The sequence below is a fragment of the Galeopterus variegatus genome, unplaced genomic scaffold, assembly GCF_000696425.1.
Source record: "Galeopterus variegatus unplaced genomic scaffold, G_variegatus-3.0.2 Scaffold7, whole genome shotgun sequence".
Taxonomy (NCBI): Eukaryota; Metazoa; Chordata; class Mammalia; order Dermoptera; family Cynocephalidae; genus Galeopterus; species Galeopterus variegatus.
In genome coordinates this window covers 1,237,205-1,246,898 of record NW_007726118.1, presented here as the reverse complement: position 1 = coordinate 1,246,898, position 9,694 = coordinate 1,237,205, and positions in this window count along the sequence as shown.

Here is a 9,694-nt window from a genome sequence, read left to right as displayed (position 1 = left end):
CTTTACCATTTGACAACAATTGCTTTCAGATCTGCTAAGAAAGCCAATTTATATTCTAGTGTAAATGACTGCTGGAGTTTTATGTGCCTCCTCTCCAGAACTACTGGCTTAACATGAAGTGTCCTGTTTAGTCCGGGGGACCCAGGAGAGCAGGAGTGGCACATTATACTTGTTGACGTTCTCCTTGACCCCTGATTCTCTGCACCTCTAAGTGCAGCAGACGTTGGACAGCCTTATTTATCATGTATCGCAGGATACAGAGTCAGGAGTGGGAGGGTTAGACTCATGGAGCTGAATGTTGAGAAACTTGAAGACGCTTTGGGAGGAGAGGGAATGATGTGCCACTGTCATTTAAGAACAGTGGATGAGCTTGAAGTAAAAAATCAGAATCCTGGCTAGGCCACATTGCCACTCCAAGGCTACAGAGCTCACAGATGCCACATGACCCGACCTCAAAGGAGAGCTGCGGTTTCAGAGTCAGGGTGGCAGCAGCCAGCCATTTAGAAAGAAGAGTTCAGTGTGGGACCTGTGGCAGGAGGCTGTTTGGAACCCGTAAATGACGCCATTGTTTGAAGTTAAATGCAATCAAAGAAAAAAAATGGGGGCGGGGGGAGAAAGAAAAACAAACCACTTAAAATTTGAAGGATGACATCCCCTGCCAAAGCTTTTTTTTTTTCTAAGAAGAAAACCCTATCTGAAGCCAGTGAAGCAGACAGGAAAGCAAAGTCGGCTTGCTCTCAGGGCAGATGGTGGCCTCTTGGGTTTCAGAATGAGTTGATCATTGCACAAACAAGCTGGCCTCTGGGCGGGGGTGGTGCACTCTCTAAGAGCTACCCTGTCCCCCACCCCCCAACCAAGCACTTGGGCCCTTTAGTGTCCACATCCATCAAGCCCATTCAGACCCACCCTGTAGCCCCTTTCGATGTGAGCATTGCTTGTTAACTTACAATGTGCTGTCTCCATGATGGCTCGGTTATTCCCCTGATGACCCTGGGAGGGTGGCATACATTATTAGACCCATTTTATGGAAAAGGAAACTCTGAGTTTCAGAAAGGTGACCTTGCTGCTCAAGGTCAAGTCAAGAGGAAATGGCAGAGGCAAGCTCAGAACATGGGGCTCTGTTTTGCCATTTGGCTAGGAAAATGCAGACAGGAAGGAAAGAGTAAGACATGCCTGACCTTGGGGAGCGCTGAGAGCCTTAACAATAATGTCACCTAGGGATTGTTGAATATCATTGAGTGATAGCAAGAGCAGCCTCTGGAACAAAAGAGCTTAAACTCAAATACTAAATTCATGTCCTACTAACAGTGTGACCTTGGGAAAGTTTCTGAATGTTTCCGAGCCTCAGCTTTCTCATCTGTAAAATGGAGATAGGAGTAGGACCTGCCTTACAAGATTGAGCTAAAGCAGGTAAAATGTTTAGAGCCCCTCCTGGCACACTGTGAGTGTCAGGTCTTTTTACAACAGCCTTTCACATAAACTTTCATTTTAGGTTTTCTATTTATGCTGAGAGGGACTTATGTATCTTAATTTTCATTTTACAGATGATGAAACAAGGCACAGGGAGGTTAAGTTATTTGTCCCAAATCCAGTAAAAATGCGGGCTGTGGGTTTCCCTAGGGCTTTTGATGTCAGACCTGGGTTGCTCCTGGCAGTGCCATCTTGGTTCCTTGTGCCAGAGCTCCTGGATTTTCCTGCCATTGTTGCCTGCCAGGTGTCTTGTGAGGAGCTGCACCAGGACCAACACTGAGCAGAGTCAAGACAGGAGCTCCAGCATCCCCAGGCTTCCCTTTCTGTCCCATTTCCTCCCCATATTGGTGGAGGCCTCCAACCTCCCCTGCAGGTGCTCCGTGCTGTTCCACACTTGCCTTGTTCTCTTGCTCTAACTGATGTGAACTCATTCCCAATGCCTAGTAAATATTAACCACCTCCGAGCAGTGGGGCTGATAACCCACTTCCATGCGTGCTGTTCCACACTTGCCTTGTTCTCTTGCTCTAACTGATGTGAACTCGTTCCCAATGCCTAGTAAATATTAACCACCTCCGAGCAGTGGGGCTGATAACCCACTTCCATGAGCTTACCATTAGAGTCCCCAGATGATCCTACAAGCATGGGAGAGATCAATATTCCCATTTATAGATTTATTCTGGATTCCCTAGGTATTTACTGAGTGTTTGGAGAGCCCCAGTTGTGATAGCTGCTGGGGATGCAGTTGTGAGGCCAACTAGACACAGCCCAGGCACTCCTAGGGTTTGGAGTCTAGTGGGTAAGACCAATGGTAACCAGAGTTACCAGAGTCATAGCAATAAATGTATAGCTACAAACTGAGGTAAGTTATCTGAAGGAAATGGATCAGGTTTTGGGAGAGTGATAAGTAAGAAAAACTGACCTCAAGTTGGGAGTCTGGGAAGACTTCCTTGAGGAAGTGGTGCTTGAGTTGCTATTTGAAAGGCAAGTGGGAATTAGCTGATGAAGTGAGGATGGAAGAGCTTTCTAGCCAGTGGAAATAGCATGTGCAAAGGCCCTGGGGAGAGAGGGACATTTCAGTTTGGCAAGAAGACAGAGGACAGGGGGAAAGATGTGTGAGACGGGGCTGTAGGGGCTGGCAGGTGTTGGTGATGGCCTTGGATGTCATTTTAGGGGTGTGGGGCTCAATGACAGGGGAAATGGGAATCCACTAGAGAATTTTAATTTGGGGTAGTGGTGATGAGGGGTTCATATAATTGGGTCTGCGTTTAAGGTGAATAAGACATAGAAACCTGTTGTATTAGTCTGTTTTGGTTGCTTTTAACAAAATACTTGAAACTGGGTGATTTATAAAGAAAATGAAATTTATTGCTTACACTTTCTGAGGCTGGGAAGTCCAAAGTCCATCTGATGGTGGCGTATGACCCAGGGGTCTCACATTGCAAGATGGCGGAAGCAGAGAGACCAAAGAGAGAGACAGACTCTCCTCTTTTAAAGCCCTCAGAACCATGCCCCTGACTACCATTTTTAATCCATTCACTACTCCATCATCCTATAATCCAATCACCTCTTCAAGTCTCCACCTTTTACTTACCGTACTAGGATTTCCCACCCTCTTAGCAGTCACAGTGGGAGCTAAGTTTCTAATACATAAAATTCGGGGGACGCAATTCAAGCTTCAGGGAGTTTTGGGGGAACATAATTCAATCCACTACACCTGTCTTCAAGGGGCTTGCAGTCTAAAAAGAGGGAGGCACAATGTAATAAATACATATGCACAATTATAACTGGCTGTGGAAATGGCCACAATTCTTTGGCCTCTACCATGTCCATGCCCTCTGCAATGCGACTTCCTAGCTCTTCTCTTCAAGAGACTGAGGCTATTTCTCTACCCCTTGCATCTGGGCTTGTCTTGCAATGTACTTTTGTCGACAAATTGTGGTGGAAGTGATGATGTGCCAGTTTTGAGCCTAGGCCTCAGTTGGCCTTGCATTCTACCCCTTGCATCTGGGCTTGTCTTGCAATGTACTTTTGTCAACAAATTGTGGTGGAAGTGATGATGTGCCAGTTTTGAGCCTAGGCCTCAGTTGGCCTTGCATGCTTCCACCATAGCTAGGAAACTTGCAGAGTTTGTAGGAGAACAAACCCACCCAGGCAAGCCTCCTTGATGATGGGAGACAAATGACCCAGTCATCTCTGTCACCTTAGCTGATATCAGGCCAAATACCAGATATGCAGATAAGCCTCATAGACCAGCTACCCCCCAGTTGCATGAGTGGGCTCAGCCAAGATCAGCTGAGCCTGGCCCATATCAGCAGATCAGTTCAGCCAGCTCATAGATGCATGCACAACAATAAATGGTTATTGCTTAAAGCAGGGATTGGCAAACTATGACCTGTAGGCCAGCCAGCCACCTGTTTTTGTATGTACAGTTTTATTAGAATACAGTCAAGGCCATTTATTTATGGATTGTCTATAGCTTCATTAGAGTTACAAAAGCAGAGCTGAGCAGTTGCAACAGAGACCATGTAACCTGCATAGCCTAAAATATTTAACATCTGTCCCTTTAAGAAAATGTTTGCTACCCCCTGGTTTAAAGCTATTGAGTTTTGGAGTGGTATGTTACACAGCGTTAGCTAATTGATACATCAGTGCTGGAATAAAGGGGCCAGTGAGGGCACAATGGAAGGACTGGTTAGTTCCCCATTGACTATGGCATGGAGTGGTTGGGAGAGGTTCTGTGGAGGAAGTGATGCTAAATGTGTCTTGAGCCATGTGCAGACTTGGGCTCAGAGGGAAACGATGAGGAAATCAAAAGTCAGAATGATTGTGACCAGGCCAAAGTCACGTGGCAGTTCTCCTGGTTCCTGTTTGGGGACACTTTTCCCCTTGCAATTTAACTTTTTGAGACAGAGAAGGGGCCACAAGGCCATTCCGGCTCTACCATTTTTAAGATGTGTGATTTTGGACAACTTACTTAGTTTCTCTGCACCTTAGTCTCCTCATTGACAAAATGGGGAAAATAAACTGACCTCGTAGAGTTGTCATAAAATTGAATGAAATGATAGGCTCAGGTTCTGGTATATCACTTTTATAAAGAAAGCTGTAAAGATAAAGACAGCTTAGAAATACTTGCTATGGAGATTTACATCTTAACCAGAGTAGGAGATCTCAGCTAAAGGAAAGTTGCTCTACTGCTGGCTTTTCTACTGGGGTGGATGGTTTGGGGCACTGGAGAGGTGCACCCATGAGCCCTGTATTACATGGAGGCCACCTGCTTCCCTGCTGGAATTATCTCACCCTGGAGATTCCCACCACCAACAGCTTCTTGGGGCCCCCACTCTGGGCTACTCTCCCTCCATTTCACAACCCACCACAACTGGTGGGAAAGCCTGAATTCAGTCGCTTTGTATTTATGTCTAAGTTCTTGTTTCTCTGGGCTGGGCCCGAATCCATCCATTGCCCATTTAGATGATGCGGACTAATGAAGGGTGTTGAGCTGGATTTGAGAAAGTGCTTCTCTGAGCCCCTACAGTGTGCCAGGCCCTGTGCTGAGCTCTAGGAGTTGGGGATGAGCCAGCTGTGCTTTGTTCCTCTTCTTCCCAGAACTCTGCGTCCACTTTGAGAGCTGGACCAGCACACAGATGTTTTCAGTACAAGGTGGCGAGTGGAGAGGCGAGGGAAGCAGGGGGCCCTTGGGGAGCCCACGCAGCTTCGGGCTCAGGAGATGATGCTTGGGGTGAATGTGAGCTGAGTCTTCCAGCATAAGTAGGGCTTGCCAGATAAGGACTGAGGGAGAAAGGCATCCTGGGCAGAGGAAACAGCGTGGGCAAAGGTAGGGTGAAGAAATGTTCAGCCCGTGCAAAGCTTGGACAGGAGCTTGGTGTTGCCCACAAGGAGTCTGAGTCAAAGAAAAGGTGAAGTTGGCAGAGTAGACAGGAGCTGGGACCACATCGTCATCAAAAGGACTGAAGCATAGAGAGGCCTGGAAGATTGGTGATGGTGGAGATGCAGGGTGTAAGGGATTTGAGTGACCCTGTCCATGGGTCACCATAATAGGCTATGATTTCTTCTTCCTTGGCCCCTAGGAAGTACAGGGTGTAAGGAAGTTTCCAGCATCACCCTAGGTCCATTTAGTTTTGGAGCCCACTATGGTTTCACCATGAGGTTACGTTCCATTTCTTACCAAACCTAACAGGAGATATTATCATGTTGCTTCATAACGTATGGAGGGACGTGGACAGGGCTGATAAACCATACTGGGTGTGCAAGCAGGGGATGGGGGAGAGGAAGAGGAGGTGGAGACATCTCACCCTGTGGTGCAGGGTGTCGGGAAGTGACAGTCAGGGCCTGGGGACAAGGCTTGTCCTCAGGACTCAGAGGAGACATTGGGTAAGCATTTGGAAATCCTCTGCTCTTCCAGATGAATGAAGAAGTGAATGCAAACCTGGAAGTGGATATTTAAAAAAAAAGTCCCATCATCACTTTGGGAGCTGAGATGTCCAAGTGTCACAGAAGAGGATTTCTCAATGAGGAACTGGCAAGTAAGGGGGAAAAGTACCCTTTAAAGATACTTCCTGGTAGAAGTCAAATGGTAGGCAACCAAGAGTTGCACCATCAATGCAGTGTTCTTTCTGGGTTCATTTTTGAGTTTTGAGAAGATTGGTTTCTACAAATCCTATATTCTGTTCCTCCATCCCCTGCTCCCCTAAACTCTAGCCACAGGAGTTGAAACTTCCAGTTAATCAGTTTGTGCAAGGCCTGGGCTAGCATCGAAGGGATCCTTGGCAATAGATCTATAGGGAATGAGGAGGGAGGCAAGGACTTCCCCGGTCATCCCAGAGGCAGAGTGACCCAGGACATCAGGAGTCATGCACTGTGTTCCTCTGCCTGCACACAGACTCATGGGGATCATTTCAAATCAGTCAAGAGTGATTTCATTTTACTCCTAGTAATTTTGGAGTGGAGACAGCTGATGTTCAGATCTGGGCTCATAATCTTCCACCCACATGGAAACTGTAGAAAGAGTTGGTTTTGGCCAATAGTCCTTAGCCTCCCACTGCCTGGCAGGCCCTGTGCTAGACTCAGGCATGAACAACATGGTGGCATTTGAGTTAGGCTCACCTGGGAGCCAGGGCTCCCCCTCACAAGTTGTGTCATCTTGGGAGAGCTGTTAACCTGCCTCAGGTTTTATATCTGAAAAATAGGGACTCCAACATTCACCTCGTAGGAGTCAATGACACCATGAGTGGAAAGGGCTTAAGCTGTGCTGAGCACACAGTAGGAGCTCCACTCATGCTACGTGCACTAGCACACCACACATGCCAGGACTGTGCAGACATATGCTAAGACTCAGATGACAGAGTCCTTGCTGTCAGGCTTCTCACAGTCTGGAGGGAGATAGATAAGACAAAGACTACCCATGGGTGTTCGGGGTACACAGGGAAGAGGTTCCCAACTCATTTTCAGATGTTTGTGTGAGTTGAGTATGTGTAAGAGAATTGTGTGTGAGACCGTGTGTGTGTGAGAGTTGAGTGTATAATGGTGTGTGTGTGTATGTAAGTGTGTGAGAGTTGAGTGTGTATGGGAGTATGAGAGTTGAGTGTGTGTGTGTGGGAGTTGAGTGTGCATATGGGAGTTGTGTGTGTGTGTTTGAGAGTTGAGTGTATGTGGTGTGTGTGTATGTGTAAGTGTGTGAGGGTTGAGTATATCTGTGTGGGAGTTATGTGGGAGTTGTGCATGTGAGTACATGTGTGTTTGAGAGTTGAGTGTATGTAGTGCATGTGTGTAAGTGTGTGGGAGTTGAGTGTGAGTGTGTGTGTGTGTGAGAGTTGAGTATATGTGTGCCGGAGCTGTGTGGGAGTTGTGCATGTGAGTGCGTGTGTGTTTGAGAGTTGAGTGTATGTAGTGCATGTGTGTAAGTGTGTGGGAGTTGAGTGTGAGTGTGTGTGTGTGTGTGTGTTTGAGAGTTGAGTGTATGTGGTGTGTGTGTAAGTGTGTGAGAGTTGAGTATATGTGTGCAGGAGCTGTGTGGGAGTTGTGCATGTGAGTGCGTGTGTGTTTGAGTTGAGTGTATGTAGTGCATGTGTGTAAGTGTGTGGGAGTTGAGTGTGAGTGTGTGTGTGTGTGTTTGAGAGTTGAGTGTATGTGGTGTGTGTGTGTGTGAGAGTTGAGTATATGTGTGCAGGAGCTGTGTGGGAGTTGTGCATGTGAGTGCGTGTGTGTTTGAGTTGAGTGTATGTAGTGCATGTGTGTAAGTGTGTGGGAGTTGAGTGTGAGTGTGCGTGTGTGTTTGAGAGCTGAGTAGGTGGTGTGTGTGGTGAGTGTATGTGTGAGTGTGAGTGTGTGAAGGCTCTGTTGCTTGTGCTGAGTACTGAGGACAAAGCGGTTTGTGGAGAGCGCTGGGAGCTGGTGCAGGTGGGGTACCTGGCAGGCATTTACTCATTCAGTCATTCAGCAAATACACACTGAGGGTCTAGGCTGTGCCAGGTTTTCGAGCACCTCTGTTGCTTGTGCTGAGTACTGAGGACAAAGCGGTTTGTGGAGAGCGCTGGGAGCTGGTGCAGGTGGGGTACCTGACAGGCATTTACTCATTCAGTCATTCAGCAAATACACACTGAGGGTCTAGGCTGTGCCAGGTTCTACGCCGTACTGTGGGGAGATAGCAACCACTCTGTAGTGGTTATTAGACAGTCACCTTCTCTACGGGTTCTTCTTGTGGTTGCTTGGACCCATTCCCTGCCCTGCCCTGAGCGCTAAAGGCTGTCCCTGCAGCCGCTTCCCCAGATCTCTTTGTCACTTGTTTCAGGCTGAGTTTGGTCCACGGAGGGCCCTGGCAGGAGGCCAGAGGGTGGATGGAGAGAGAGAGGTGCACGTCTTTGGTGCGAGCTGTGCCCTCCATGACTGTGGTTCCTACCAGGGCCCTTTCCACGTCTCCTGTGGCACCACCTCCTCCCTTTGCTCCTTCAGCTGAGGGGTGGGACAGCCCCACGGTTGCTAGTCCTGGGGGCCCAGCACCCAGCCAGCCCACACTGTGAATGGTGCCTTCATTAAATGCATTGTCTGGGGAGAATTCTGGTTTCTGTTGGGATCCCATGGCTACACCTCATGGTGTTCTTATTGTCAGTTACTCTATTAGGCTTGAGCTTCTCTTTCTGGGGGTCAGTTCTGAGCCCCCTCCTTTCTTTCTTTTCTTTTCTTTCCTTTTTTTGGTCATACAAACAGCAAGTCCAGCAAGTCAGCAGACAGAAGTCTCTCTGGAGTTTGCTTCAGCTCTGGGAACTCAGGTTTGACTTTCTGTTCTCTTGCTGGACTTGGTGCAGGGGCTCAGTTCTGGGTGCTTCCAGGATGCCCTGCCCTTTGGGGAGGAGAAAGGGAAGGTCAGCTCTGCGTCCAGCTTTGCCCTGCCAGGGGCACCTGCGGGCAGCCGGCAGCAGCCCAGAGTTCCTCCTTCAGACCTGCACTGCTGTTCCCACTCCTCTCAGCTGCTGCTTTCTGCATCTGTCCTCCCTCTGCCAGGACACCCAAAGGAGCCTAACAGTTCATTCATTTTTAAAAAAAATTTTTATTTAATCAAAATTGATTATACATGTCTTTGGGGTTCAACATTGAGATATGTTGTTCAAATCAATATTACGAGCATCTTTATTGTTACAAATCATACTTATTCTTTATGTCCCTTGTCCAATCTCACCCCCTTCCCTTTTTTCTCCCCCTCCCCCTCTAATTACCCTAGATTTCTTCTCTCCTTCTGAAAGAATAACGGTTACTCTATTGATTGGTTGCCTAGATAATTTGTCCAGTGCTGAGAGGTGTGTTCAGGTCCCCCAATATTATCGTAGAGCAGATGCTTCTTATGTCTCTCTGGTATGAGCTTTGTGGAGAGAGACATCCTCTTCTTTTCTTTATCTCTGCTGGTGACTCTTCTTGTGTTAATGCACTCCAGTGGTTGGCGGACCATCTGCATGGTGGTTGTGGTGTCTAGCCACTTTTGTGGCAGCCATGGTTATTGTGGNTTGAGAGCTGAGTAGGTGGTGTGTGTGGTGAGTGTATGTGTGAGTGTGAGTGTGTGAAGGCTTTCGAGCACCTCTGTTGCTTGTGCTGAGTACTGAGGACAAAGCGGTTTGTGGAGAGCGCTGGGAGCTGGTGCAGGTGGGGTACCTGACAGGCATTTACTCATTCAGTCATTCAGCAAATACACACTGAGGGTCTAGGCTGTGCCAGGTT